The following is a 27605-nucleotide window of genomic DNA, read 5'->3' on the forward strand; positions in this document are numbered from 1 at the left end:
TTCACTTGGAAGAGATGTCATGGGAGAGAGAGGCAAGATCTGTCTGCCTGGTTTTTAAAGCCTGGGTTTCCCTGGAGCTGGAAACCCTTTTTGAAATGGAATTGCATCATGCTGGAGAAAAACACCAGGGGACGCAAAGGCCAAGACATAGGATTAGCAACTGGAGATCCTTTTGTGAATCCCGTAAACACTTTACCAGGTGAGCAAAACTTATTGTCCTCTTTTGCTGTATGGCATTTCACAGCTACATTACATCTCCAAATATCTACCAAAAGGCACTGAGGCTAAAATGTCAAGCACTCTTAAAGTTGTTTGGAGGGAGAAACTAAGGTAATCTTGTCTACTATAACAGTCTTTAATTATATGAAGCCATGCTATTTTTTTCCCTAGCCTCTGTTTTGTTCAATAAGGAGTTATTGAGGCACACCTTCCTCTTCTCCCACACACCACATGCCCCATATCAGCTACCAAATGCTGTGACTGTTTGCCTGTGGTGCCCTGCACCAGGTATCTTCAGTGAAATTCAGGAGGATGCAGGCACCCAAGGAGATCTCTGCCCCTTAGCTGCAGAGGGGCATCAGTGGGTCACCCCATGAGGTTCAGCTAGCAGAAGAAGCTGAGGCCCAGGTCTTCACACTAGGCTCTGCAGCTGCTTTCTGGAAGTGGAGGACAAAGGCTCAGGGCCTTTTCAGACCCTGTGGAGGACATTCTTCAGTGCTCAGGTTCTTCCACCCTGTTCTTTCTCAGCCCCTTTCCAGAGCAGGTCTCCTTTCCCTCTACCTCTCACTTACTGACTCCTTGCTTATCTTGGCTCTTTTTCCAGTCTCAGTTTTGCCCCAATGCACTTGGCTTCCTCCCAAGTCCCTCAGCTTTCTCCAAGTTCACCATTCTGGTGCCACTATCCTCCTTCCCCCACTGCATCCCACTCTCAGTGCCTTCCCCACCAGGTCCTTGCCCCAGAATAACTCCACCAGTCTTCCTAGAGGAAGCCTTTGCCCTCCCTTGAATTTAAACTCAGGCTATAGCTTTAGCTTATAAAAAAAAGAAATCAAAAAGTGTTGTTTTGGGGTGCTTTTCTGAGAACCTTTTCTAGGATAATACGGCAGGCACAGGCAGCTGCAGCTGTTCTTCAACCAGCACTGCATGAAATAGCCTTCCCTTTATCCTCAAAGGTTCACATAGGTCATATCCTGCAAGCTGGCATCCCTTCAAGTCACTACCAATAATAGGTGCAATGTATTCCCCTTCCCAGGGCACTGCACATGGCCAGGCGTGCTGGGGTCTACCTTTGACAAGAGAGGTGGATCTGAGTTCAGCCGTTCCCCAGACCAGAGGGGTTCTCATTTTAGCAGCACCAGCCAGTGCTCCCACTGACTGCAGCAGCTGCAGAGTGAGCCCACAGGAGCTGCACAGAGCTCTGATGAGCATAATTATCATCACTCAGAGCACAGTACTCTGAACTGCAGATCCTAACCAATGTGAGGTACATCCTGGGTGAACGCTTAACATTCGGGGAATCTACCCTCCACACAAAATCCGAGCGTTTTCTCACCTGTTTATATGGCATATTTCACCCAATAAACGTATGAAATATTGGCTTTCCAACTAATCACTTTTAACCATCTCTGTTGCTTTGAAGCAGCTGTGAAGGCATCTGGCTGGGCTGTGCAAGCCCACACATCAGGTGTTTGCTCAGCTTCAAATCCACAGACACAATGTAAAAGAAGCAGCTGAGGATTAAAAGCAGTGTATCTCTGCAGACAACAGAGAATTTCCCTTAAGTGGCCAGATCACATCCTTTTCTTTTTCCTTCCCCTCAGTTTCCACGTGCAAGCAGAAACAAAAGACCTCATTTCTCCAAGCACCAGTCTCACCTGCTTCTGGATTTGGCAGAACACAAAATCAAGAACCTCTCTAAGCAAACAGTCCATGTTTCTTTCCCAAGACAGATTTTATTTGGAGGTTTGGCTTCCAAAGCCCTTAGTGTACTCCCTGTAAGCTAGAGTGTCTTGGGAAAAACTTTTGTTTTCTTTTTTTTTTTTTTTTTGAGAAACTCCTACAAGCATCTACAAAATGTCTCCATTGCAGAGCCCTCTTGCCAAGTTACCCACAGACAACCTGACAGCTCGTAGATTGCCAGTTGCCCCAGGTCCTCTGTCTGTGATGCTGACTAGCACCATTTTGTTATTTCCTTGTCATTTCCTGCATGTCTTAGACCATTTGGTCTCAGACTGTGGAGTTACTTGGGAGTGGGGGGCTTCAACCACAGAACACCCAGCACTGCCACGCTCTGGGTAGGAAGCAGGCAGTGACAGCTCCTCTCGAGCTTTTGCATGGGAAAAACTATAAGGTAACGTCACAACTGTTCATTACTGCAAAAGTGACACCTCTCCATCAATAAATTTCATGTTCAGTTCCATCTGAGAGCTCACTGACACAGAAGCAGGTAACAAACCACTGTCCTCTTAATGTCAGATGACGTAGCGGAGCCAGCTGGCTCCCAGGAGGGAGTGTTACGCAAAGCAGCTCCCACCTTACCTGAGCTTTGTTATCAGAGCTGTCTGCTGACACTGCACCTGCTGCTTCTAAAAAGTGATAGAGGAAATCTTATAATATACCCAGCTATTACATTACAACCCATGTGGCATGTAGCAAAGAATTGCACAAAGCCCCCAGCGACAGATTGCTAAGTTATAAATAGGTACAGGACCTACATAACTGGAGTGACTTGTAGCTGCAGAGCGGGCCTCCAAATTAATGACATTTATGAAGTTTCTTGCTGCAGCTGGCTTGCTGGCTGCCAAATAACTGACTCTGTAGACTGGGCAGCAGCAGCTTCCCTCCAAGTGCCAGCAGAGAAAGCGAGCGCATCCAGTCACAAAAAAATTGATGGAAATGTGCAAACAGAATAGAAGGCATACACGTGGGGGAAAATGTTTTTATGTAAAACTCTCCACTTACAGGGAGCGTTATGTTCACAGCATCCGCCTGTATGCAATGCCAAATCTTGTATTGTTTATCCACATAAAGCCATGCAATGACATAGTCCCAAGAGCAACGTGAACAGAAAATGACGGAGTTTTTCTATTTACTCAACCCAATTATCATCTTATCTGCCTGTTTGCATTGTTCTGACTCCTCCTTACAAGTGATTTAATTAAAAAAGAAGAAAAAAAAAGATTTCTCGATGGAGTTTTAATGATGTTTATACCATTGTTTATAGCAGAAATACCCATGACCCATGTTTAGGGCACGCATTCCCTGAATTGCTGCTCTGAGCCACAAGTCAGTACCCCACTTCAAGCACTCCCAGAAGAAGACCATCTGTCATGGCCTGCACGGCGGCTGGGTTGGGAGAGCAAACCTGTCCCCTGCACCTGGCTGGGCACGTTGGCTGAGAAGCCACCTACTCTAATTGACTGGTTTGTTTTCACATGAAGAGTCATCAGAGATGGGGCAACCATTACATCCACTGGATTTTTTTTTTCCCAGAATAGCAAAACCAGAACGTTGTCATCACATTTCAGAGTTTATAATCCACTAAAATAGGGATTATTTTATGCCTGATGAGCTGCTTCCAGCAACCTGTGGGCTCCAACACGCACAGTAGAGCATGCTAACTGATTGGCAGTAACCTTCCTTGGGCACACTCTCACCTCAAAAAGCACACAGTGTCTGAAATAGTTTAACCCTCCCTTAAAAAAAAAAAACAAAACCAAAAAACCAAGCAAACAAACAAACAAAAAAACCCCCAAAACCACCAACCTTTCCCCCCCAACCCCACTAAACTAACTTAAACCAGCTTGTATTTGCTGTGAGACAACAGCAAGCCAGCAGATGGCTATGACAGATTAGCCGAGGAGAGACAATCTGCACTTTTCCAAACCTTATGTAATTCAATTTTATATTTTGGCTGAGGTTTTAACACCTTCCTAACTCCAAGAGTTTGCAACAGCATTTTCCCTTCACGGGATGCATCTGTCAAAGCCAGTTCTTTGCCCGGGGTAAGTAGACATTTATACTGGAAATTCTCAGATGGGATTTGGTCACATTATGCTGTGTCCATACATCTTTATCATCCTGGCTATAGTCCATATCTTTATATTCTTGCCCTGAAATACTGATTGTCTAAAGAGCATGCCAAATATACTCCAGTTTCTAAGAAAGTCTTTCTTAGGCATTTAATTTTCAAACATGTTGCACAGGGTCTATAGATAGCTGAATCATGCACAGAGATGTCCCACATGCCATGGATACAGGCACTGCAAAAGGCAGGTAAGGGTACTTTAAGATTATGGGCCTTACTGACCTGGTAATGACCTATTGCAGGAGTCTTTATGCCCCTACATATTTGTATTGTATTTTATGCGATCATGGATATTACATCATGCAGCCTGATCCCTTTTTTTTTTGGCATTACCCCATATTCTTGGCTGTAAGGCCCTCCTTTAGCAGGAAGACCCCTACAATGGACAGTGTCTTAAAAACAAATATAACAAATTCTTGGTTTGCCAAGTAGTCAAATACTAAAGAGGCTACAAACCAATTCAGTCTCGCACCTCTGATCTAGAAGAGAAATTGTGCTTCTTTTCTTTCTTGTAGCCTTTTCCCTTTTTCTTGCCTTTAGTCATCTTTTAATGTAAAATCCCTGCCCCTCTATACTCCTCTTGCTCACAATTAATCCTTTTACCATTCTCTGGATCCCCCCAGGACCACCCCAACCTATTTCTTTTTCTACTTCAAACTCAGGCTCAAATACCTGATTCTCTCTCTCTCTCTCGTTTCCATTTTCCTCTTGACTCCCCCAGAAACATTTTTCCTCTTGATGGACCCACTGCTTTCAGCTTCCAAATCACTTCTCAAAGCCCCCACCACACTTCTCCTGCCCTCTCCGACCTGCCTGCCCTTGACTGGGTGCAAAATGCCATGCCTGGTAAAGGCCAGGACATTTTAATTGAGTATTTTCAGTCGCCCACCAACTTTGGCTGTGTCCAGCAGGTTGTGTTAGAGGAGATGGAGTAAAGGTTGGCATTGCATGCAGTGAGGATGCCTGGAGGAGCTATGCTGTGGGCATGCTTGGCCAGTCATCCCAGGAGCCGGGCACGCCAAGCCAAGTACAGCATCAGGCTTGTGAAGCCAATGCATAACTAGTTTTCAGAAAAGCTTAAATGCCCGCTGGAGAACTGACAGCCTAAAGATTGCAGTGTTAATAGTGGGCCTAAAAATATCCCCTTGGGAATTCAGAGTGCATAGCATAATCATTAGGACTTCTGATTTCCAATAAAGTCGGAAGGTATTTTATCTATAAAAAACACCTGATCTCATGAAAGTTTTCAAAGAAATCTTCTGGCAGTTCCAGCTCTTACTGAAGTGCTTTAGATTAGGTTTCATATTGAAGGTAAGAATAGAAATACACAAAGAAACCCCAACCCTTTCCACCAAAATAGCACCTGCAGTGTCCCATGGTAAATGTTGTCCTTCAGCAGCCTCAGCTCCTCATTCAATTCCTGCACATACAATAAAACTGCTGGTGATTGGGGACTGGGAGTTGTGGAAATACCACACAAAGCAATTTTTGGAAAGGTTAGGATGGGGTAGATAGAGTTCTGCATCCCAACTTCCCCTGTAGCTGGCAGCATTGCCTGGCAGCAGCCAAACACATGCTGCAGTATTTTGCTTTCCCTCCCTGTATCTCGCTGGAGAGCTGCTCTCGGTAGTGCAACAAGGAGCTGAAGATACTGAAACTGTTGGGTATATATTAAGTTAGAAAAATATCTGTTAGCCTGCTAAATCAATGTAAGGCATCAAGAGGCATTTTAGACACTGAGATTAGAAAACTTGGTCCTATTTCCAGTTCTGCCTCTCATCTGCTGTCTCAAGTTGGTGACTTGGCTTCCCTGCTGGTGACATTTCTCTTCCCTCTTAAAACCTCCGAAGTGCTGAGAAAAGTATGCAATGAGAGCCAGTGAGCTCCTAACTGGAACTAATACCAGAAAGAAAGAAAGAAGTAAATATTTATTTCATTACTATTTGTCTGTTGCTTTTAAGGCAACCTCTTCTCACACATCTCGAAAAAGATGCAAAAAGGCTGAAGTGAAATTGTTGTCTTAATCTGCAGCTAAAATATTTAGTAAGAAAAAACATCTCTTTCAGGCATGACTGCTGCTAACATCTCAGTGAAATCTTAAGCAGATAGGCCCCCGTGAGTAGTCCCCCTCAAAAATACAAATTTATAATCATTTGGGCCTCAGGCAATTGGGGCTAGAAATTTGGTAGCAAGAGCTGAGAGAAAACGTCATATTGCTCTGTGTAGGAAGGACAACTAAAAATAAAGTAATATCAAAGCTGAGATGACTGCGTCATGCTCTTTGGACATTATTTTGATCTTTCAGTACACTGGAAGTAAGGCTTATAAATTATAGATGTTATTGGGAGCGGCATGTAAATATCACAAGACAGAAACAGGTTATTAAAGAGAAAGTAAGGAATAAAGAAAGATGGAAAAAAAATTGAGACAGCCTGAGGAAAACAGTAAAATCTGTTCTTGGCTACAACTGTATACAGAGAGGTTTTAATTGGAAGAAGTAGCTTTTTCTGTCAAATACAGCACTATGTTGTCATTGACATCCCAGCAACAAATACAAATATATGAGTCAATGCTTTGAAAAAATACAGGACAGATTAATGAGTCATTATCTCCTACAAACCTCCAAATCATGTGAGTGAACAAGGCGACAAGCTCCTGAAGCATCCCTCTCTAACATAGCTTTCTCATTCAGCATTACAACCAGGAATTCAGTGTGAGATCTTGTTTTGGAGGAGTCAAACTGCCAGAACTAGAATATGCCTATATTTTTCAAATTATCGACAACAATTTCAACCATTTCCTGACTCAAAAAGGCTGTATCTTGACTTGTTCTGGCCAATAAAAAGGAGACACAAAATGAAAACAGAAACCAAGTGGTTACACTTTGGTACATGTGAGTGCTTTGGCTATTCGTTTTGAACATCACAGATGAACAGCCCAAACCACTGATCTAACTCTACAACCTGCCATTTCACACAGCTAAAAATATTTGACAATGAGATGGAACAAAGACACATAAAAATATGAGTTATCATTGTTTAAGAGCATTCAATAATTTTAAAAGCCCTTGGTGAAGGGCTTTTAAAGAGGAGACGTGAGCAACTGCACAGCTGAAACAACATTGAAAACCTAAGCTATAACACATAGCCAAATGCGGAAGTTGTTAACTGATAATACAAATTTAAATAGAAAATAATAGACGATTTAAAAAAGAAACTGAATTCAGCACTAAATAAAGAGAACTGGGGTTTTCTGAGGATGCTAAGAAAAGCAAACGATACAAAAACAGTGGCATTATCAGTAGTAACAACGAAAATACAGTAGCAGTCAATAGATAGTTCTGTGCTACAGAAAGAAGTAGAAGAGCATCAGCTTGTATCATATGGTGATGAAATACCCTGTGTTATAAAAATAACAGGAGAAGGTTTAATGAAAGCTAATGCGGATTCAAGTTTTCAAAAAGAACTGTCCAAAGGGTTGTTTAGATCACTGAAGCCAAATCTTTAAACCTTTGAATGTTGGAGAAGTTCCAGGAGAGTACAAGAACATGGATATTGTACCACAGGCACCTGATTTTGGCCAAGGCAAGAGGACGGCTGGTGTGGGACTTCATAACAGAGGTAGTTTAGTTTTTACCTTTCTGCAATAGCTTGCCTTCTGGACCAAAGAACGACAACAATACAAATCCATGTAGCACATGCCAAGTGGCTCTCAATTTGGACAGTGGTCAGATCTCCAGCTGCAGATAAGGGATCATTTCCAAACACAGGTGGGTTTTTGTGGGTTTCTGTGGGAACCAGTCCTCACACAGTGTTATTTACAACTTTTTGTCAGTGACCTTACAGCACAAGCAAAATCACTCTTGATCCAGGGTTACAAATGACAGACAGATCTAAAGACCAGTAAATAAGGAGGATAGGTGCTGATGCTTGGTGACCTAAATTGCTGGTAAGCTGAGAAAAAGAAAACACCTCCCACACTCCAGGAGAGCGAACTCAGCAGCTCTGTACCCGAGGGAAGAACCCAGGCCACGCTTACCAGGGAACCAGCAACTTTTAAAAAAGGCTTGTGTTTACAGCAATTATCAATCCACTGTGACTTACTGTGATCCGTATATTTAAAGCATGCAAACGGGAGTATCAAGGAGCCAAACAACCTCTCATTTGGCTCTGTTGCAACTACTGCTGTGCTCCATTCTGGTATCCACATGCCTAGAAAGCACCTGAAAAACATTAAAGGGATCAGTGAACAATGAAAACCGTTGAAGAATGAGGGATGTACAAAATTCAGTCTATTTAATTTATGGAAAAGAGTATTACAAACGTTTTCATCGCAGTTTAATCACCAACTACCACAACTGCCATAATACTAGAGGATCTTACACTGACCAAACAAGAGTATAGCGGGAGTCAATTGGTGGAAGATGAAGCTAGGCAAATTAATCCTAGAGATAAAACACAGACCAAGAGTGGAATAACTGATTGTTGGAATTATGTATCTAAAACCTTATGATGGATCTTCCCTTACCGGAAGTCTTAAATCAAGAAAAATAAAACATCATCTGAAAGCTATGCTCCAGATCAACTCTAAAGCAGACTTTGTATTATAGTTAATTCCAGGGAATTGTTATGACCTTTGCAACATAAGAGTTAATCGCTTACACCCTTATGTATTCTCCAAACAATTCTGCTTGTAACCCTGAAATTTAAAAATGGAAATCAGTATAATTCACCAAAATATACACTTTTCATACATTTTGAGGCTTCTGTGCTATCCCATGACCTCACAGTATCTCCATATGGATATATCTTTGTACATCTGTTATGCTGATCGCTGAAAGAGTAGTTTCTTGGAAGCAGCAGACAGCAGCATTAGAATTCAATATTTGGCTCAACTCCACCTCAGCAACAATATCCAAAAAGACCAGGGCAAAAGAAAAAGGTGAACTGACACACATCATAAAAATGTTCTGAGAGCAAGTGGGGCAGATTTTTGAAATCACGATGGGCTGCTCCCTCTGAAGACAAGAGGTAGCTGTGTGTCTGAGGCCCCTCATGAGCAAGGCTTTGGTCCATGGCCAGCAGTGGGACTGTGCCATGAACTTCATCAGTTTGCCCCCGCACCCTCTGAGCTGTCCTGTCCTGCTTCCCCACCCCACCATGCCGTGGAGCTGCGTGCTTGTGGCATCATTGCTATCCATTCCCCCAGCTCTTGCAGGCTGAAACAGCCACTGCCCACATTCCCATTGCTCCCTATGAGGAGCATCTAAGCTGGTAGACCCATTTTGAACTCTGAAACCCTCCTGCTTTGCTCTGTGTTGATGGATGAAGCATAAAGAGGGAGACATGCCACTTTGCTTGTGGATTTTCCCAGAAAAGTGATTTTTAAGGACAAAGATCTTCTGGTGACTGCGGAGCACAGGAACAACAAATTATGCACCTAAAAGCCAGGGTATATATTAACCTGTTTCTTGTAGCCTGGTCACACTTAACTTGCAATCCAGCAGAAATGATAACATCAGAGAAATGCTGGCAATAAAACTTCCTTCTTTCTGTCCTCTAGCCAGGCTGCAGTTTGTACTGGGACATCTCCTTTCTTCCAGAGGGAATCCAGTGTGCCAAAGCCCAAACTGGTTTTATTGTACTAGTCTGCCAAACTCAGTTTCTGTTCCCTCAATAAGCCTCTAAGATCTGATACTTTCCTTTCCTGGGTACCTGACGGAGACCCCTAAAGGTCACCTGAGACCTAAAGCACACTTGGAGCATTCCTGGGAGCTAAAGGCAAGTGCAGGGTTGCTGGGGTTGATGCTCTGCCACCTCCTCAACTCTGATGAGCCAAACACTTGGCTCTCCAGCCAGCTGAACTCATCCTGTTGCACAATGGTTGTTTTTCCCCGAGGTGAACAGCAGAGGAAGAACTGTTGCCTGTTGGTAGGAATTAGGGCACCCTAATCTCAAGCAGGGATAAAGAAGCTGTGGGAGAACTCCAGAAGCCCCCTGCCAGCTGTATTGCTCACTCATAGCATTTCTCCACATAAGCCATTAACACTTTGTGTCTTGTCTGAGTCAACTATGAAACACAATTAGGAGGTGCTGTGAGGCATAATGAAAAGCATGTTATCAAAGGCTGTCTGATGCGCAAGTTATCTAAATGCAAAACACCCCTCCTTTGCCCCTAAATGTTTACACAATGCTATGTACAAGTCAAGCACTCTCACAGAGAAGTTACTGCAAAACTCTCTTATCACTGACTCCCACAATCACTGTAGAGTCAATAAGTCATTCAAAGTTAAGCATGAAATATTCAAACAGAAATATCTTGGAAACAGCAGTCTCCGTAAAACAGCAAAGCAGGTCATGATAGAGGCCACAGGAAGATAAATTTTCATAGAAAGGGTTGTCGTATGTAAGCACTGGCCTAGTAAAAAGTCAGAGGTAAGAGGGCAGGCAGAGAGATGGAAAGAAAGATCATGCTATTTTCCAAAGGACAAGCATGAGATACAGAAAAAAACTCTAGGATGGCCCATAACACTACAGCCTGACTTCTGAAGGAACATAGGTTGGAAAATGCATTTATTATTGTCTCTAATCTATTATATCCGTCAGTGCAACAATGAAGAGAGTAATTTGATTTTGGAGCTGGAGAAAATGCTGTAGATGTTTAATCAAACCTTATCCGTAATTGCTACTGTCCATAACTGTGGTTATTTTAAGGAAGGGTGAATAAGCTACCTTGCAGGAAGAAAAGGGCTCGTCACCAGTACTTTGCAGGTGGACTGACTCCGGGAAAGGGACACTGAAATGAGGATACATTTAGCAATTCCATCCAGGCAATGCCTGGAATCAGGTTAGATTTGAGACTCAGAAAAACATACAGAAAGAAAACAAGTAGTTGAGCATCTATCCCTCAAAAATACCACGAGGGCATTGCCAAGACAATGTTACCATTCTACTGTTATGGGTTTGTCCATACCTATTTGTTCACAGCAGCCCCATGTCCCAGCCACAGTTTGCACCTCTTTGGGTGTGATTCTCTGCTGAAATAACTCAGTTGAGCATATGTCTTTGAGTTGCTGCAGAAAATAAGAGACTAAAGATATTGTATAATTGTAATCAGTTAAAAAAACTGCAGATCTTAAAAATCAAAGCTTGACTGGCAGGAAAAATAATCTAGAAAACAAGACTTTTTGCTTTATTTCCACGTGTTGAAGGGAGAGCAGTGTCTTTAAAGGCAGCCTTTTTTAGATGGGTAAGTTCACTGACACATATATGACTCACTGCTAGTGTAGGTCATGTATAGACAGCCTGAACATCAAGGGTACGGGTTTCCTGTACACATCTAGCCTACTGCATAAAAGACTCTTTGGACAGTGCAAACAAAAGGGAAGGGGCAGAGTGTATAAGTGACTGCTGATCTCTTCTTGCCCTATTAATTCAAGATCATCCATCATGTTGGATTTTTCTTTTTAAAAAGTGCATATACCTATGTATTTTATGTGCCCAAGTATGCTGTTTCTTCTTAGTATGTTGAATACCTCCCATTCAATCACTTTGAGTGATTTACCATGAAAGATCCAGCAGGTATTTCTATTGTCTGAAGTGGGGGAACCTTGCGAGAAGCTTGGGATTCCAGTCCCCATCTTATAGTGGTGCTTCTGCTGTGTTTTGGAGATAGGGAAGTGCTATATTATTTTCTGATAGGCCTTGGGGCCCAATACTACAAAAGATGACCACAAGCAGAACTCTTCTCCAAGTTTTTGTGGAGTTCCTCTCCCTGTTCTAGCTACAAAACCAGAACAGACACTACCATATTTTATATTCACTGCATATTCTCTGATAGTTCAAGTGAATTAAGTCCCATTTTGGGCAAATAGCAAATACAGCATGTCAGAAAAAAAAAAAAAAAAAGCAGCATGCATCTTTATATAAAGCTTCATTTAATGTCCTTTGAAATCAACGTAAAGCCTTGCATTGACGTCAGTGAGCTTTCAGTCAGACTCATACCACTGTGAATGTAAATTCAAGCTTTCCAGTAGTAGAACTCATGTAATAAAACCACATTTTTGATGTATTGAACAGTGCAATCAGACTTACTTTCTTTTGATGATCCACAGCAATCTTCTGTGGGTTTTAAAGTGTGTTACAAAGGGAGGCAAGCATCACCAGCCTCAATTTACAAGCAAGAAAGAAGAGGCAGGAGGAGACAAAATGATTAGCAAGGCTGCCTAATACGTCAGTAGAGAGATGAGAATATAGCACACACTTCCCAACACCAGGCTGAGGTCTCATTGTATTTAATAAGTCACACTGATAGAGGATCTAGTTTGTTACTGAGATATCAAAATAATCCTTCCTCTTTATCTTCTTAGGCAGAGCCTTCAGAAGGAATGAGCTCCAAAAGCTTCAGACGCAAATTCCAATAGATACGGACGTTAAAAAAAACCCCAACCAACCAACCAAAAAAGACACCCCCAAAAGTCATAAACAAAACTGAAATGGTGCAAAGTAAAAACCTCATGTGACCTCTGCATGATTCAAAATCAGGCTCAGGTCCACAGTGAAATTTCACATGTGAACCTTACCTTTAAATGGGCAAAGGTTCATGGGAGCTATATTTTTGATATCTCCTGGCTCCTTTCTCCTCCTGGGAGTGGGGTCCCTGACTGGATGACATCTTCTATGACATACCACTGTGTCACTTCTTGCTGAATGGGTCATCTCCATGCTTTATTGCACATCCTCCTAAGAGGAGGTGGCCCCTCATTCCAGCCAGCTGGCATTGTAGGGCAGCCACAGCTCCAATTTCCACCTGGAAGTTAACTAGCAATCAGAGAGGGCAATTGCTCTGTGCACAGCCTTAGCCCTGCCCAGTTGTGGGCATCACCCATCCCAACATTCAGCTCCTACAACAGTTAGCGGCTCCTCTGAGGGATTACCTGCATGATGCTCTACCCTCTGGACACCAAAAACCTGCCAGTGGGCTAGTCAGCTGTGGCACTGTGCAGCACCCCACCTTGGGGACCACCCATGGGCTGCAAGCCCTCAAAGTGAGAAAAATATATAAATGACTAAATTAAAGGAATAAAAAAAAGTTTCACAGTTGAAACTTTTCATATTGCTGCGGTCAGGTATAACACCATGTGCTGACCTTACGGGTGGACAGGTGGAAAAAGGAGGAAAGTCTGATCAATTTGCATTAGGCCAAGCAACTACATATTTATTCCGTTTAAAAGAACTAATATCAGGTCCATTCAAATAAAGAACCTATCTAATATTTTACACATCATTTCCCCTGCTCAGAAACTGCAGCACTGTCTTGCACCACTGTTAGTCATTTGTGAGTAGTTTGCTTTCCCTAAATTTCAATGGACAGCATGAAGATAGCAATATCAGATTGCTTGCCAGAAGTCCTCATCATTTATGCAGAGAAAAGCCTGATTAATTAATCAGTCTTTATTTAAGCACAGAAGAGGAAGGGAAAGCAGAGATACCGAGCCACTCCAAAAGAGACTCTGTAAGGAAATGCTATTTTTAATATAAAAGATTGGCTCCCAGTGCAGTGCTCAAAGTCAGAAGGACTTAAAAATTGTTTTCTATTTCTGTTAGCAGAGCAGTTGCAGTTAGGAAAGCTGGAGCCCACTGCTGTTTGTGCATCAGCAACAAACCTATTTATGTAAGCTTCCAAGTATTAATATATACAAAATTGCAGTGCACACAGTTTGTAAACAGGCAGACAATGCTGGAGAGCCAGGGACGCAAACACACACACTCAAACTTCATCTCCTCTCCAAGAGGAGCAGGAAACACTGTGCACTGAACTACCTGAACTTTGGAGGCTCTTCCAAAAGTCAAATCTGAAGCTGCCAGATAAATGTTTCCTCGGATGCATCTATGCATATTTATGACATCCTGTGGCAGGTTCAGTTAGTCTCAAGTCTCTTACCTACACTTTCCCCATGCAGCACTACAACTTTTGTCCTTCCCCACCAGCCCCAGCCCCGGGACAATGGTGGATGCAGGCGGCTGCTCCATCACAGCCTGCTCTGCTCAAGGCTGGAATGAGCAAGAGGGCTTTGTTTTAATCAGCTCCTGGGTTAATTAGTATCTTTCTGTCTTTTCTCACCTGGTGGTCAGCGTTGCACCCCTTTCCATTGATCATCTCCCCTGCTGTGGGATAGAGGCAGCACTCCGAGCCCTCCTGCTATTTTCTCCTGCTTCCCTGCGAGAGCACGCGTTTTACCAGGGGACATGGGGCATTGCCACGCTGTTTGCTGCACATCACATTGCCTTTTAATACTTCACGCACAGATCCAGAAACAGCAGTGCATTTTTTCCTGACACAGGACATAGACCACATGGCCTTACAGCCTTACAGCCCCCACCTCCAGCAATCTGTGCTTCTCTAAGGTGCTCTTATGTTTAATCTTAAATCCAGTCCCTCTCCTTAGGTAATTGCCATTCATTTAGAGGGCCACAAGCAATAGCTTTCCTCTGTGTCAGAGGAAAACCTTTGGTTTAAGTCTTTGAGATGTGCCTTGCCCCAGAGGAGGTCTTAGATGGCTTGAAGAGCTGGCTGGCAGCTTCACTGGCATGAAATACATGAAGATCCTTTATGCAGATGGCATATAGGATAACCCAGTCAGGTTGACTAGGCCTTTCCCAAGAAGGTTAAAATCTTTAACTATTTTAGAGTCTGTTGAGATGCAGCTAGTGGACTAACAAAGTCTAGGGAACAGGGCTGTGTCCCTTTCTTGATGGGTGGAGGTGATGGTGGTGATAGGGCCAGTTCAAACCTCAAGGATGAACAGTTTTTCCATTAAAAAAGATAATATAAAAGTCATCTGTATTTATTTGCAGCAGCACTTTCATAAGAGCTGACTGAAGCAATATTAGGACTGTGCCTCAATGGAATTTATTAATCATACATAAAATACATATGTTCCTCTGGGACTTGTTAACAGGGCCAGGGGCAGATGGGGCTGAGACCACACTTCTTGATGGTTAGATGGGAAAGGGAGATTTGCCTACTAGAAAGGCTTGAGAATCACTGCCGTAATGATCGGTGATTTAACGCTAGGAAAAACTGTAACCCCTCAGTAAAGGTACTTGGACTAGATTTTATGTAAGTAAATGCAGAAAATCCTTACTCATTCTTATGTCACTAACCCACACACCTCATAATTTGCACAGGGTGAGGGGAGGAGAGGAAAATCAGCACACTGCTGCTTGCCAGCCAAAACGTAACACTGATTTCTTACTACCCAGATTTCATTAATTTTCTACAAGACAATAGCAGAGTGTTTACTAACACATGCAAAACCACACACAGACCCCTGGAGGTATTAATTGCCTTTGCTCTTCAATACTCATGTATAACCAAATGTCTATGCACAGGCAGGTGTAGAGGCACAGCCTTTTTTGGCGTGCTACATTTTAATGGTCACAATGAAATGAAATTATGCCATTGGCTGTTATTTGGGGGCATCATCCTTCTTTTCCCGTATGGTTGAAACTCAAATATTTTACAGATCAGCAGGTAGTGTCTTAATGTTAAGTCAGTCTTTCTGTGCATCCTTGTGTGTTCTCTGTTCTTGGAAAGACAGCACAGTCATTATCTCCTCTGCTTTTCCATCCTTCCCTCTACCCACAAACACTTCAGAGGCATTGAGTAATTCAGTCCCTGCTTTCTCATAGCTGCCTCCTTACCTACTGCAAGAGTGTATTTTTAGATAAGAGCAACTAATGAAAGAGAGCCTTTGAGAAGGTAAGGGACCCTGCATGCACAAAGCATAGGGTCCCTTCATCAGTAGGAATACACACATGCTGAGCTCCACGTACCCCAACATACGTCATATCAACTGAGTCATATGCAGGGACTTGGTAAGCTTCCACTTCATGAAGCAATGGATGTCCTTTAAGCACCCATTGGCAGTACCCAGAAGAGTGTCTGCATAAGCAGAAAAAGAAAATTAATTAGTTGCTAAACCTTTCCCAGGAACCACATTACCCTCAGACTTGATGATGTCATCTGGTGGTTGCTGGCTTTGGGGTTCTTCTTAACAGCCTCTGATGCTCTTGGTCCTCTTTCCCTGGGAACACTGCATTTTTCATACACAGGCACATAATTGTCAAGGCCAAATGGTAACATCTGCTCTGTTCAAAGTTATTGCTCCACAAGTACACCATCATGTTATGAAAAAGTACAAGCACCCACAAATCTGTCTCATTCCTCCTTAATTGGGCCCTACAAGACCTTAGGACTACAGATAGCAATAAGGAACTGAACAAACATATCCACTAAACAAGCCAAACCAGAACTATTTAACAAAAAGTTTCCAAATGTTCTTGCCCTTAGAAATTTTGCTACCAAGTACCTTGTGGAAAGGAAAATATAATGTCCTGACCTTACTGCACCATCATTTTGTGTTTGGTAGGAGACTCTCATTGCCTCTTCAGCAAAGACCAACCAACCACCCAAATTTTGCTCTAGTGATCTGCACACGGAGCTCCCTCACACCAGCATCTGCCTTGCCCTACCCAGCAGCAGGAAATGGCCCATAGTGTCAGTCCTGACAGGTCCCGTTCACAGCAGCACTTTCACACAATACAGACATTGGTGTACTCATGCTGTGGAGCCAGAGGCAACCACGGCACTTCAGTTGGCAACAGCACTGCTCTGCTGCCTCCCTCCAAGAAAAGGGGAAGACGATGACCAGGACTACTCACTCCGTGGTCATAATCTGTTGTAACCCTCTGGGAAAATGCAGTATAAGCTTAGGGGAGCTTTAGCCTGCATGTTTGCCTGCTTGGTCTCCACAAAGGTGGGAAAAATGTATATTCAGGATCATGAGAACTTGCAAGAACATGACTGATGCCCACAACTTTGCCTAGCCACAGCCAAAAGCTTATGCTGTAGAAGAGAACTAGACATTTTGGAGACCCTCCTGAGGAAGCCTGTTCATTTTTTTTCTGAAAACAGGGCACTGGTGTATAATCAGAACTGCAAATGCAGACACTGAGTCACCCACACCTTTCTGTCACGTAGCTCTAAGAAAGCTGTGGTTCACCACAGCTGCTGCTTTAGACACTTCTAGCAATGCATGCATGAAAACTGACACCAAGTTTCATGAGTTCCGGCCAAGCTATAATTCACGCTTTCTGACAATTATTGTAATTTTATGGTTTTTAATTGTGATATTTTGATCTTATTACATCTAACTAGATAAGCCATGATTTTATGAGACTGCACTTTACACCAGTTGCTGGCTATTTAGTTATATGTGACATCCAGCATTTTATTAATTTTAGTTCCCTTTTAATTTCAGCTTTACTCCAACTTCATGCCACATTTATAACGAAATGCTGGATTCCCATATACCCTTGGGGCTCCCAGCCCTTAGGCTTGGGGAACGCAGTCCCCTGAAAACAGAGGCAGCGTGGCAGCTACATCTCACCATTCTTGTGTCACTGAGGTTCAAGTCAGGAGTCTCTGCAAACTTCCCACAGGGAGAGGAGGCAAAGCACATGGCAACACAGGCTGGTAACTCAGCATTAGCACTTCACATGTGCATGAAATTGTGTCTCATCCTCCCTGAACACTTCCCTTTCTGAGGGAAAGCATCAGAAACATCAGGATCTCTTGGAAAATCCACTGTTACTTTAGGATGAACTAGAACAGTTACCACAGTTTTTGACACACACTTTTTTGGGCAATGCGCAGATGTTCTGGACTCAAGATCATTTCCAAGTCCTTATTTAAGCACTGCATAATGATTGCATCAACCCATTATTTCCTCTGATGGAAATTCTCATTCCCAGCTGCCTATTTCCACCCTTTCTAGTCAGTTAGAAAACATTATTTCTTGGGCAAGCCCAGTCCTAACCTATGTCCTCTTAACCAAGTCCTCTCCTTCATGATCAACAAGGGACAGATGTGGAGAGAGGACTGTGGTGCTCCTTATTATCCAGAAAGCATCTTCTTTTTTAAACATCTTAAATTTGGTTTATTCAAGATATTTAATTCAACCCTTTCTCACCCCAAATTTTATGCCACTCAGAAACACTATTCAGCCCTGCCTGGAGGCAATTACTATGGTCCAAGTTTGTTTCGGGATTTATGAAAAGGCTTCTACAGATTTTGGCAACAGATTTGTTTGTTATTTTTAAGGAGCTTTCATAGTCTGCAGGTGATCACTGAAGGTGAGAGTGTTATTGCCAAAGAACTACATCCAGGTTGGCAGTAGCACTATATTAATGTAAAATAAATAAAAGGAAAGGTAGGTCAGTTTCCCTGCCCATGCACATAGACCAAGAACAACAATGCCTTTAAATGAAAGCTATTGCTTACATAGTAAAAAAAGCACGTTTTAATGGAGGACTGCAGGTTCCAACCTACAGCTGGGTTTTACTGATGCTGAAATCACAACTAACTGATGCATTTCACATATGACACAGATGTGTCTCAGCTTTTGGAAACTGCCTGGCTGGACTGGATTTCCTAAGTGACCTGACAATGCAGATGGACTTACCCTTCTGCCAAGCCACCTGATCACAAGAACCTAGAGAGTTAACACTCAAACTCAAAGCTAAATTAGTTTTTCAAGAAGAAACTTAAAGACCATGCTGTCCATTAGGAAGGAAGGCGATCACAGGAACACAGTGCTTCAGAAATTGAATTTGTCAGGTCAGAGTAGCTTAGAAGCAAGGAATGAGGTTTACTTCTTCCTGACTTAGAAGTTAATTTAAGTTATTCATTGAAATTTCAAAACCCAGTGTTACTATCAGGATTGTAATGCAGTAAGGATATAAAAACCTCAAAACAATTAGGGTAAAAAAATGATGTAAAGTACATTAATAAAATAAATACATTAAATAATTATCCCCTTATTTGCATTCAAAAAGAAATCCTTTAAAGGATTACTGAATAAGCTTGAAATAAAATTATTCAATCAACAAGCTAGTGTGTGGTTAGGATGACAGAAAGCAGACTATCTAATTGTTTGTGGAAGGTTATTTCTGTAGCATTCAACCTCGGGGTCAGTTCAGGAGAAGATGATGAAGGAGCAAAGCTGAGCAAAAGCAAAACAGTGTGAACAACTAGTAGTGGGAAAAATATACTGTCGGTGGATTGAGGTGGGTCAAATTGTAACACGACCAACGATCACCACAATCCAAAAAGCTGGTGCTAAACATGACAAAGCTTGAAAATCTGGATTTATAAGTAGCTACTTTCAAATAGGATCATAGATTTTGGCTTGAACTGCCAAAATTAGTGAGTAATTTTAAAAGTATGGGTACAGAGAGGCAGACTTATTTTGTAATCGCTCCAACATTGTGATTTTGATAACTAGACTGGAATTTGAACTTTCACTGATTTATTTTCTGGGTTAGAGTGGCGCTGATAAGGAAGAAAAAAGCACCATATTTTCTGAGAACTATTGCATTCTGTCTGGAACAGGATAATTGAGTGTTCAAAACATAATAAGGAGTGGGGGAATCTAGAAAAAAATACATTTTTCTTTACAAATTATCTCTCTCTTTCCATTTACAGAACACAACCAGAACCTGGGGAGAGGCGCAAGAGGAACCAGGTGCGTGTAATGAGCATCAAAGCCTCCAACTTTCTGAGAGCTTCAGCTTCAGGCAGTGTTCGCAGGACTTTCAAGATCAGTGGTCTGAGAGGGTTTCCCTTTGCAGGAGCTTAGAAGCTTTGGAGATTTCAGCCCCAAGGCAGTAAATAGGAAAATAAGATGCTTAAAAGGAGGTTTGCAAACTCATCAGTCACCTGGACTTTGGCAGAGGATGTGGTGCTCTAAATGTAAAACCACCAGACTGCCTCTCTAACTACATCACTTTGCACCACTGAGTGGTGAAGGGTGAAGGGTGAAGAAGTCATTTCTCTTGGAGAGCTGAGGATGCCAGTGCTCCCTTCACTAGATCACCAGCCTGACAGGTGGGACACCCCAGCCATATCCTCCATTTTCCTGGTTTCTGAACTTGGTTTTGCTCAGCTATGCCACACTGAATATTTGGACAGTTTCTAACCGGGGTCTTCCAAGAAACCACACACATCTTTCCTGAGGCTGCTGTTCAAAGACATGCAGAAAAGGCCATGACGCAAAGACTGCATGTCTCTCACTTTCTTAAAAGTTCACTCACAACTGCTAATTGCAAAGATGGTTTTGAGGAAATCAGATTGCTAATGCTGTGATCACAGGTCTGTAAAAATTTTGCTAGCAAAGTCCAAAAAGTGCTATAAAGTTTATAAAATAATTCGGAGGAAGCAATCCTAGTTTCATCCATGCAAAACCAAAACTGTGCAAACAAGATATGAAATTCTGCACTTTACATTTTAATAGAGAAAAGTTGCTGGAAAATTATTTAAAGCGATACCTTTTACCTCATCAGTGGAATTATCCGTATGAAATGAACAATTGCCCCTGGTAGCTGTCCTGCAAACAATGTGCGGATGTTTTTTAAAGACATAAGAGGTAATTTACCAACTTTTATATATATATATGAATTATGAAGATATTAAAATCCCTTTTCGGCATACTTTGCTTGCTTTTAACTCAACCTTAGATGCCAGCTTCTCCACAGGACTGGTTTCATCATAATTGTGAACCATTTTGTTCTTTTCAGCACATTCTCAGCTAATTTTCTCGTATTGTATTGCAGGTCTTTATACCAGCTTTTACTGCTTGTTCTCTTTTATCACAGGGAAACCAACTTCAACATGTTGCTTTTTTCCTTTCACAATTTTCTTGACTACACTAAACATCAAACCTCCTTTAATTTAGCATTAATCATCCCTAGTGAATACCTAAACACTTTTGCTGCATCTCTGAATGACCCAGGATAATTCTGCACAAAAGCATGGGGATCATATAGCTGAAAAGACAACAGCAATGTTTTACGCCGAGATGAACTAAATGCTCTGAATTATAAAAGCCATGTGTTGCCTTTATCTCTAGCCTGGTATTCAGGCATACCTCGATTTCTTACCAGCATCTTGCAATAGGAAAAATATGCTTTCACTCAGGCTCAGAACGAGCACGGCACTTCAGGCACAAGGCTGTCGGCACAGCTGAGCACTAGGAAAGCAGAGCTGAGCAAATCAGTCATGGGCAATGTGAGGCCCTTGGCTTTCAAGCGTATGAACTTTCATACTCCCTACTTCTTGAATTGCTCTTTGGCAATTCAAAGCACTATATTGACTTCAGTTGCATAATATTGTTTCACAAACATATTAGTGTTCCTGCTCTTGTTAACAAGCATTCCTATCCCGTTACCACATGCAGTGTCAAGTGCTCTTCAAGTGCTTTCAGGGTGAATCCAGAGAAGTACACCGGCATTTGCTCCTTAGGCCACAACTCCTCTCTGAGGACCTCCAACCTAACTTCTTCCATCCACACTCTCTGCAAGGAGCATGGAGCTCTGAGATGTAAACTATTCCCTCCCCTCATTTTACAGGCAAGAACGCTGAGCATGACAATTAAGATCACACTTCAGCACAGAAGTGTCTGCTTGTCCGGGAAGAGGACCAGAAACAAGGTAAACCTCCCCTGACATACCTGTCAGGTGAGATCCCAGATCAGGGAGATCAGCCCCTGCTGTAACCTCTACACTGGCTGGTGGCCACCTCAGGTCAGGATGTGCTCCAGGAAAGGGATGAAGCAGCTCACATTTCTCAGAGTGGGAACACAGCATTGCTATAGCCCAACCCTCAGCAGCATGGCTTGTTCTTGATGTTGGCTTGGATTCGATAGTTTCCAGGGCTGGACCCTCACATGGAGATCCAACACTGAACACCCAGCTCAAACACATGCCCAGAGTCAATAGCTCAGTCAGGAGGAGTTGCACCTTCCAAGACTACAAAGATAAAACTCCTGTAAGATCTTCTCCTACTACTTTCAGGACATCAAGTGAAGGCTTTTCTCAGTAGACATAGCTGAGTACTTCTAGCCTGAGTGCTCCAAAGGAGATCAGGCAAACAAATATTAGGAAGAAAGAAAAGAAATACCGGCATAAAGTATGTTGTTAGAAACTGTCACCTAGAAGGAAAGCTTCACTTCCCCTTAAGTCTGGCAGGCTGAAGAGACTGAAGTAGTAGTTTGGAAAAGCTTGAAACTCTGGGGAGCCTCTGTAAGTCAGTATTTTTTAAGATCTCTCATGAATGTAAGAGTATGTCATTGTTTTCTATAAAGAGAATTTCACCTTCACATTAAGACCCAATTCAGGGATAACTATTTGGCCCCCCTTTGCAATTAAATAGTCCTGGTAAAACAAATACAATGTCAACACCTACCCTCCAGGAAAGATGCAGCAGTATTGTAGGTGCTGTTAGCTGTTGACTCAGACATTTTCCTATCTCAACCATAGCCCCTTAAAGTGGGGTTTAGCAGTAGCATGACTAGGAGTCCATGCCACAGACCAAACTGCCTGAAGACAATATGAACAGGAAACAGGAGCTTCTTCCTGTTTTCTCTCTCCCACCAATGCCAGGTTGGACCCTTCTCCTACCCGGTTCCAACCACGAGTGAACTCTTGGACTCACCTGGAAGAGCAGGAGCCACATTTCAAGGTGTCAGCACACCACTCTGTCATCATTAACAGATCTGGGTAACACTCATGATGCAGGCAGTTGAGGCAGGCGCTGTGTACCAGCAGTCCCACCAGTGACCCACACAGACCCTGCACAAGCCCCTGGTGAGGCACCTCCACAGCCTCAGGGTGCTTCAAAGACTGTAAAACAAATGAGGCAGTCAGGCAAATCTCCTCTCTCTGCTCACATTTGCTATTTGGGATTATTATCCACTGCGAAATACTGACATTCTTTATTGGAAGAAGCACCATCATTTCAAAAACTGCCTGCACCAAGCCATTTACAAAATGGTTAATTTACAGATGACTGAAAAATTTTGACAAAAGTCAAAGCACTTCTCTCCAGCAGCAACTTCTTAGATATGCATTCAGAAGATGAAGCCCTTTTTTTGGGGGGTGAGCAATCAAATTATTTCATCACTAAAAAGGCCAAAGTAACACACTCTGACCCAATTATTTTCTAAACAAAAACCTTATTAGAATTACGCATTCCATGCAATGCTTTGCTGTTAATGAAATGAATAATTCTCGTTATGAAAATTAAATTATTTTCATTTTCCTAATGAATAAAAATCAAAACATCTTACTCAAAAAATCCTCGTCAGTTCAAGCTAAAAGAGGATTACCTAAGAACACAATGGAAATAAACTAAATTAGCTTCAGATGAGTGCAAAGGGCTTAGCCTTGACACCCACCCAGGATGGAAATATTTAGCCCCAAATAGCTCAAGTTCAGCGAAGTTATAAGGAACTGAAACCCGAGCCTTCTCATGATAAGTGCAAGGATAAGGAAACTGCGATGATACTAACAGAGCCAGCGGGGTGATGACAGAATGCCCAAGTCCCCTGCATGAGGCAACAGAATTTAACCTTCATAGCAAAAGGGTTGCAAGGAAGCCAAGATGGTTCTCAGGTGGGCAAAGCTGCCAATAAGCTGGACACCCAGGCTTGTCTCCCAGCATTAGGATGCCAGCTGGACCCAACTGGCTTTCGGTCATCAGGATGCAGCTAGCCCCAGGCCCTCCCTGGGAAGTTGAAAACTCCTGCAGCATCTCAAACCTTCAGATGAGAACACAATGTCTCCATTGCCTTCTGCAGGTATCCTATCCCAACCCAGCTCCCCCCACTGCCCAGAGCAGGGACTAAGGTGGACTTTTGGCCACGTAGAAACTCCCTTTCTGCTAGGGTCACTGTTTCCATCTCTCTGAACCAGGCCAATGATATCATAAAGAAATGCGTGAAGCAAAATTACTGTTTTGCTCCAGCCCAGCTCCCAGGACCCCATTCTTTTCCTGGTCAGCAGTTCATCTCAAGTGGTCCACCTACTGACTGCCAGGGGTGGTGTTCCTGATTCCCCATCACTCAGCAGAGATCCAGCATTGTCCCTCAAACCCAGGTGAGGAGGCACTCTCACTTCTGTGCCCAGGTTTCCCTGTGCGTGCCGTCCTCTCCTTCTTAGCATCTCCCAAGTGTGGTGTTTTCCAGCAAGGTGGTTATGCCTTTTCCACCCTCCAGTCATTAAAAGCCTAAATTTTTTTCACCTTAAAGGTGAAAAAAGAAACAAAGAGAAATACTATCTCCAGCTGAAGCAGAAAGGAGAATTTTAATAAGCAAGACATCATTATTCTGTGGGTGTAGACCACGCATGTAGAGTGCTACTGAAGGCATCCAGCAGGCAGAAACATAGAACAGGAGAGATTAAAGCAGCAAAAATACTATACTATATTTCCTTAGGACCTTAGAATGATCCAGAAATCCTTTTGCCCAGTTTCTCCATACATGACCCTTACTCTGACAGATTGCACTAAGTCATGGCTTCTCTGCTTCCTCATGTACAATATGAGGTCATCCTAGCGAAATCAAGGCAAAGGTAGCAGGAGTTTATTTATTTAACTCCCCAGTGGTTTATCTAGCCACGTCCAGGCCAGTCATCCCAGGAATTCACCTGAGAGGGACATTAGGTCCAGTGTATCCTGGATCAAACAACTTGCAACAAGCAGCTCTTTGCAAGGTGGTGAGTGGGAAAGGGCTTTGCGCTGCAGAGGCCTGTCTTGAACCAGGTTGGTACCGATCAAGCAGATGCAGATGGCTGTCAGATTCAGCTGACACATCAGGGTGTGCTATAAGGTGTTGCTGTCTAGCTGTTCAGTCTTCAAAGCCAATAGGATACACACAATTAAAATGAAGAAAATAGATGAGGAAAACATTCCTAGCTCTCAATTGGCATTAGCCTGTCCCAAAACCAAATCTCCTGCCTGCACGATACTTAGTGAACTGCATACCATATGGGTATGGGGCAGAAAACCAAACCCCCATTTAGCAGCCAAAACAGTGGTACCATTGCACGTGTGCTTGCCCTGTTGCTATGGTCCCTGTTTTTGCACTACTGTCCTCCAACCTGTTACACCAGGTAGGCGGCACTCTGCACCTCATGATGCACTGTGCAGCCTCTGCCCTAAGCAGGACCGTTTCCCAAGTCACTGTCTGACTCCAGCCTCAGCTTTCTCGTTTGTGTAGTACCTGACTCCAGGCTCCTACCGCAAGGATTTCAGGACGATTGCAATAGTACTGAGTGCCATTAAAGACTCAGGTTCAGATTTCAAGAGTAGCTCACACCATCTCTCGGGAGAAAATTTCTGCAATCACAGCTTAGACTGAAGTCACTGAGGACAGCAAGAAAACACAGGCTTGGCTTGTTAACAGTGCTTATTATAGCCCCCGGAAAAGCTTTGTGCAGGTGTCCAGGAAGAAAGGGGACAAATAGAAGGGAGTCTGGGCTGGGCAGGCAGGGATGGCAGCTGCTGTTCCCCAAACTGTGGAGCTGGCACACAGCAGCTCAGTGCCATCACCTGAGCCCGGCTGCATCCATCACCCCTCTCCAGGCTGGCTGCTCCATGCCCAAGGCTTCTGAGAGCAGCTGCCTTTGGGGCATCGAGCTGGAGCTTCGCCTTGGGGCTCGCTGGCCGGCTCCTGCACAACAGCACAGGCCCTTTGCCCAACAGCTCCCTCTGAATTATATCTTCTGGCTTTAAAGCGAAGGCTGTAGCAGTGTAAAGCCATGCCGGGTGGGGCCAGGGAGCAGTTCCTACCATGCTGGTGCTTGTGCTGTGCAGCTGACAGTTGCCGGCACGGGCAGCAGCCCCACCACCCCAAGTGATTAGAGATGCTGGTGTGATGTTTCACTGCTCACCGGCATGGCCACCTGTGCTGAGGCACCTGCCAAACCAGCACTCTTGCTCAGCCTAAAGTCGGGGTTGCACAGACATCCGCGCCCTCCCCAGTAGTCCCCCAAAATGCTGTGAAGCCCCTCACACCCTGGGTTATCTCTGCTGTGGAAAGGCAGCCCAGCCAAGGGCAAGTCCCTTTGAAGCTGCGCTGGAAGCTCATCTTTTCCAAATACGTCGAAAAGAGAAGGCCAGGGCTGGATGCAGGTTTGCTGAGATCAGGGCTATTCTGGTGCAGACAGGCTATGTGCTGCTGATAGGGAGGATTAATGAGCCAGGCTGCTCATCCATTGCAATTAGAAACAACACTACAACTATTTTCGTGCCATTTCTCTGCAGAGTACTCAAAAGGCTTATCAACCCCTTCTATATCTCCATGTAATCATGGCTTTGTTAAATATAGGATGGTAAACTGCCTTACATATGCATTGCTCTTCACTTAGAGCTAAGGTGCAGAGTATCATTTGCTAATGCTCATACAGCAGTAAGAAGGGATTTAGTCAATGGCACTAATAAGACTTCAGTGTCACTTCGTTGAAGCTAAAATTGCTCTGGCATTTTCAGTGCATATAGGACAGCTGGACACAATAAGGACCTAATTTGCTTTGGCTTCCAGGAGAAGAGCATCAATGTCCGAAGCTGTAGCTAATAACCACATTTATCAGCAACCAGATGAAGTTTTCAGAAATGGATTTGTAACATTAGTAAAGCAAGAGTTCTAGCTCCTGGGCTCTGCTCCTCACTCTGCTCTGTTACCATGGTCATCCCTGTCCTCTGCCCCCCCAAACTGCAAAGTGGAAGGATATCACCTGTCTAAAGCATAAGGTCTTGCCTCCTGCTTCCACAGTGTTATTTACAAGCGTGGGTGAAAATTAGCAGCAGAGAGGACTCCCAGAGAAACCCAGTGCTGCCTTATAGCCAACATACTGTTTCATACAGATCCTATAGACCTGTAAACATTTTATCTGCCTAGATTCCCCAACAAAGTTTATGTACTCATGACTGCACCAAATCCTCAATAAGCATCAGAAATTGAGCATAGGTACCAGGTTCTCATTTCAAGCTTTCTGAGATTTTTACTGAAGCTACATGGGCAGTTCAGCTGAGTCAATTGGCAGCAACAGCCCACCCAGCCTGCTTGAATTTCCCTTTCAAGCACTGCAACAGACCCCAGCCCAGAAGAGCCAAGCCCAGAGGGGTTTCTCCATAGGCTGCACTCCAGTATGATCAACAGCTGAAGCACAGCTGGACTCCACACCATGACCTGATGGTCACTGCAGCCCTTGCCACTCAAGAAGCACAGCTGAAAACAAAAGAGGGCTTGGAGAAGGAGCACAAACTGCCAGTCTGCTCCTCGGCACCACTTGTCTGCCGCTGGAAAAAAATCCCTACAAGATATCATCAGTAACTGCAAGTTTGGCCTTAGGTGTTGGAGTTTTACAAGACAGAGCAAAGGAATGTGAGGCAGATGCACAGCACTGCATCGAAACTGGATGCCTTGAAAAGAGCTTTCAGATAGATGCTAGCAGGGCAAAGCTTTGTTCAGGACTGTCAGACCTTGTTCAGACCTCTGAAAATGTAAATGGCTCCAGTCAAGCTCCTCAGCCCCGCTGCCAATATAGTTTTTCATGCCAGCATCCTTTCCACCACCCCAATGGGTTTTAACAAATGACCAGAACATGCCCTCAGGAAA

General features: G+C 43.4%; 1 long non-coding RNA gene across 1 annotated transcript; it reads right to left on the reverse strand.

Moving 5' to 3' along the window:
* Positions 1-7463: 7463 nt before the first annotated feature.
* On the reverse strand, positions 7464-14117 carry LOC135312832 (uncharacterized). Its single transcript, XR_010372454.1, has 3 exons — positions 14030-14117; positions 11060-11159; positions 7464-8309 (listed from the first exon to the last, which is right to left on the reverse strand). It is a non-coding gene; the product is annotated as an uncharacterized LOC135312832 (long non-coding RNA).
* Positions 14118-27605: the final 13488 nt, after the last annotated feature.

This window comes from Phalacrocorax carbo, chromosome 3 (genome assembly GCF_963921805.1).
Source record: "Phalacrocorax carbo chromosome 3, bPhaCar2.1, whole genome shotgun sequence".
Taxonomy (NCBI): Eukaryota; Metazoa; Chordata; class Aves; order Suliformes; family Phalacrocoracidae; genus Phalacrocorax; species Phalacrocorax carbo.